We start from the raw sequence: 4,829 nt of genomic DNA, 5'->3' as shown, positions 1-4,829 counted from the left end.
TACACAGTGTTTAGAATGATTGAGTTCTGCCTGCTCAATTGGTACGGTTGTTGGAATGATTGACTTCTGCTCAACTGCTTTGATTTGGAACTGATTTGGCTAATTTGATCTGGAACATGATATATATAAAAATATTTTTCAAGGCAAGCAGTCATAAGAAAGTGCTGACAGCAAACCCCAAAGTCGGGTAAGACTCTTTGAGAGTGACTTGGGTTTTTCATGTGCTGCATCAGTTAGCTACCTCAAACTATCATACATTTTGGAATGCTGAAGGGAGTGTGTTAACATTCACTAGTAGAGTTAAGCCCTTTAATTCTTTCTGGGAACTCTTTATCCTTCCAGTAATGGAGTGGAATTGCTTTAAGCAAGAGATTTTGAAGGCCAGTGAAAACAGCTTTTTACATTATAGTCAGGTACTGCTGTGTCCTTTAGATGCCTTCTTCTCTCATAACTAGTTTTATCTCGTTATTTCCAATTTTCTAAAAGAATAAAGGGGATAAAAGTAACTGTAGATTGTTGTGGATTTGAGAAGATCAAACATATATTCTGAAATCTATTTTCCAAACTTAAAACAATTAAATCCCATTATATGCTTTCCCTAAGGTTTGGAATCTGTTGCAAAAATGTGTTGCAAGTTCTTCTTCTTGAATAATGTCTTTTTTTTTTTTTTTTTTTTTGAGTTAAGGCTGTAACTGTATACTTACTCTCTGAGATAACTGAATTAAAAGGCAATCCAAAAAATCAGAAAGGAGAGCTAGAGTATATACATCTGCTGTACTCAAAGTGGACCTGCCAACACGAGTATCTAAATGTTTTGCATCTAACAGTGAAACTTCTAGTCAAGAGGCTGGTAAATGTTCATTGAAACCATTTTTTAATTTGGTAATTCTGTTTCAAAGAAACCAAAATCTTTGGGAAGGTGGACTTTGGAAACTACAATGAATACATGTTGTTAAAACCTACAGAATTTCAATTTGGATAACTTAGTTTGCTGAGAGGGAGGGGCTTTGTTTCAGAATGTTGGTTTTGGTTTTGTTTTATTGTGTGTCAGCATGCAAGCACTGTATAAAATTATGATTAGTCTTGGTAACATGGCAGAGTCAGAACAGATGATTCAAGTTTTCTAAAAATATTAAGGACAACTACTACTTAATACAGATTGAAATATTGTATACATTAGGGCATCAAACACATCTGGTCCTGTGAAACAGATAAGCGATGCAGAACCACTTCATTGTCTAGATCAGGCCCAAGGATCCTCGTTGCATGTACCTGATCTAGCACATGCAGCACCTGCCCAGGCTGGTGGGACCGAGTCCCAGCAAAGCCATAGGTGGCACAGCCTGCGACTGGTGCAGTGTGTCAGTCAGTGAAGCAACACTGGGGGCTGGATTATGGAGCTCTGCAGGCTGCATCTGACCCACAGACCATATATTTGACAGCCCTGTTAGAACATTGTCTTTTGTGGTGTAATTAAGCAGTTTGATAGCTGAAGAAGAGTGAAGTATGTATGGAGGAAGTAGTCAGGAATCATGTTTCTGACGTTGAAAATCTTTGCTCTTAATTTAATTTAGCAAGTAATTATCTCATTTTCTAAATTAGTATTAGGCTATGTTTATAAAATGTAGAAGGTATTGGGTATTATTTCTGACCGTCCCTCAACTGAATAAAGTGTTTTCAAAGTAGTGAGGGCTTATCTCTCTCTTCAGAGTAAAATGTGAAGTCAAGAACTCAGCTTTACCCTAATCTGAACTTTTTCAAGTTTTAGCTAATGTAGTCTCCCTGTCCAGTAAAATCAGATTCTTTGTAAAGCTGTTCCCTTATGAAAACAACATTTAGCTTTTATTTGGGCAGGGGAAAGAACTAATTAGACTTACCTTTTAGTTACAGTCCAGAGGCCTAAAGATTGGATTGTGTAGTTTTGCATTTTTTAGGTGATGAGTTGACACAATATAACTGGGCATTGACCTAAATCCCCTGAGAGCCGCAGGGTCTGTTCTTTTAAAACCAAAGCAGCCTTTATAATCTGCCTGTGAAATGCCCACGTTATGAATGTTTTCGGAGCTGACTTGTGGCGCTCTCTCAATACGTTCGTATGATAGTCTGTAAGTTTAGCCTTAATATCCAGTGTTCAGTTTGTGTGAGAGAGAGCTTTTATTTTATGTCTTCAGACTTCCTATCTTTGAGTGGGTCACTTTGTGCTCAGACTGCCGAGAATGTGCAACAGTGTGAGCAGTAATCAGAACTCTAGTTACCGGGAAACAAATACCTTTCTGAGATGGTTGTGTTAGATAGTAATGACTTAAGCAACTGTTTAATTTGGTAATGAATACCTCAGAGAGGTACTGTCTCAAGTAACCACATTAAGGACCAGTATTTCTAATCAGGATTAAACTTTGACCAGTATTTCTAATCAGGATCCTATGACCCCAGCTGGCTTCCTGCCCTTTGGGCGGGGGGGCTGGACTCGATCTTCCGAGATCCCTTCCAGCCCTAATGTCTATGAAATCTATGAAATTTAACTAAGTGAACTTAATATGATGAATGAGATTTTGTTTCTGTTGAATAAGGGTCTCTGAGATTTGAGAGCTTTGTGAACATAAGTTCTGCTAGTGAACTATTTCCACCCCCCCACCCCCACCGTATCCCATATGGAGCTGATACCCTGTTTTTCATGTCTTACAAACTGCTTGGTGAAGGAGTTCATTTCCCAAATATTTTCCTATGTCAAAATCTTTATAAATGTATTTACTTCTTCCTTTGGGTAGCCTTTTCACATGGGTCTGATATAGCTATCAAGGCTGGAGCCAATGGTTTTTACTATCTTAAATTATAAGGTAGCCTATAACTAGTGTGAGGAATGCATACCTATTGTTAAGAATTGTTAATTACCTGTTAAGAAATAGAAGAACTTTTCTGAATAAAAATACTGCAAATACTGTGAAATAGAGGTGTACCAATACATCGGTCCAATATCGGATCAGCACCGATATAAAGAAAATTGACTATTGGAAATTGGCCTCGTGTGGCTTGATTTATTGGCCAAATTAATTCCCATGCCTGCGCACAGCTGTAGCGCAGCACACAGGCAGCATGGACAGGTGTGTGTAGCTGGTAAATCATGATGGGGGGGGAGAACAATGCCCCCCAGGGTTAGGGGATAGTGGGGCTGTGGTAGGCACTGTCCAGGCAGGGCGGGTGCAGGACTGCTGTGGTTAGCCTGGGGGGCGTGGGGAGGGTGGAGGTGGCTCCCACCAAAGCGAGCTGCTGGTCTGGAAGCAGATTGTCTGGTAGCTTGTCTGGCGGCTCCCACCACTGCTGCTCATCCAGGTGGGCACGGGGGCCGTGTGCCGCCGGATCCATGTGGAGTGAGCTGGGCAAGCTGTAGTTCTTTCTGGGCTGGGGGCTGTGCTCCCAGTGCTGCTGGCACCTGCTCCAAATGCAGCATGGCCCCTGGCCCCAGCCTGCAGCTGCAGCCTGTGCAGTATAGATCCAGAGGCACATGCCCTCCCTGCCCCAGTTGGGCAGTGCCTACCCCAGCCCCACTGCTCCCTTACCATGGGGGGGTGTTGATCTGCCCCCCCACACCCCTTACTTCCCCACCCCACTTTACTGCAACAAACTTACCAGCTGCATGCAGCTATATCAGAAATCAGATTGGTATCGGCCGATTATGCCTCCTTAAAAATCAACTGTTAGTATCGGCCCCCAGAACCTCTATTGGTGCGCACCCCTACTATGAAATCTAATAATGTGTACTAGGTAGTTCTAAATTACCAGAAGAAACGTAGGATTCTTCAACAAATATTTGACATTTTTGCTTCTGGATATTAGTAATATTAGTGCATCTTCAGTTTTGATATGTACATCTAATTTTAGAGCCATGCATATTTGAATTTGAAGCACTTTTAATGGTGTGAATGTTTCACGTCTTTTACTATCTTTCATACTACTTTGTTTCCTGTGGCTAGGCATCTGGTTTTCTTTTAATGATAGTTTGTTCTAAGAAGCGATTAATTGATTCAGTGTATGATGTCCTTTTGTTCTGTTAACGTCTTTGGGGTGCTTCATATGAGTCAGTAGCATTGCACAAGCAAGTTGAGACAAAATTTGACACCTGTGCATAATGTGGGGGGGAGGGGGTATGAATCTGTCTATAAACGTGTATGTGTAATATGTGAACCTTACTGGGGGGAGAACTGGATAATATACTAAAAAACAACATTGTACTGGCCATATTTATCTTGCAAAAGAAACTTCATCAGCTTCTTTCTGAAGTAAAAGAAAAATTATCTGGTGTAGTAGTGACTAGACTTTCCATTGTGATGTTAAATTAAAGGAGTCTATAAAAAGTTGAGTTACATCAAGCATATTAGACTCTTTCTATGGTTTTCTTTTTAATGTGTAATTAAAATTACACATAGACCTGATTTTTTTTGTTGTTTGTTTTTTGTTTTTTTTTTAAATTGGTTTTGTGGTAATCAGTGTATCCACATTGTCATCATAAATTTTAACTCAATTGAGTGACCCTTATGTATTGGTAGATAGTTTCATAGTTAGTAGGGTCAGAAGGGACCTGAGCAGATCATCAGGTCTGACCCCGTGCCATGGCAGGAAAGAGTACTGGGGTAAAACGACACCAGCAAGGTGATTGTCAAGCCTTGTCTTAAAGGCCCCAAGGGTAGGAGCCAGCACCACCTCGCTTGGAAGTTGGCTCCAGATCCTAGCTGCCCTGACCGTGAAGTAGCACCTCCTGATGTCTAATCTGAATTTAACCTCTGCCAGCTTGTGACCCTCTACCAGCTTATTTTTAGTCACTCCTGGTAGTG

General features: G+C 40.8%; 1 protein-coding gene across 1 annotated transcript in view; it reads left to right on the top strand.

Annotated features, from left to right (window-relative positions):
- Positions 1–4,829, top strand: part of MOSPD2 (motile sperm domain containing 2) — a 42,577-nt gene that overhangs the window by 1,286 nt on the left and 36,462 nt on the right. The gene's annotated exons all lie outside the window — the stretch shown is intronic.

This window comes from Crocodylus porosus, unplaced genomic scaffold, assembly GCF_001723895.1.
Source record: "Crocodylus porosus isolate Cpor-Errol unplaced genomic scaffold, CroPor_comp1, whole genome shotgun sequence".
Lineage (NCBI taxonomy): Eukaryota > Metazoa > Chordata > Crocodylia > Crocodylidae > Crocodylus > Crocodylus porosus.
This window is presented reverse-complemented; position numbering and strand designations above follow the sequence as displayed.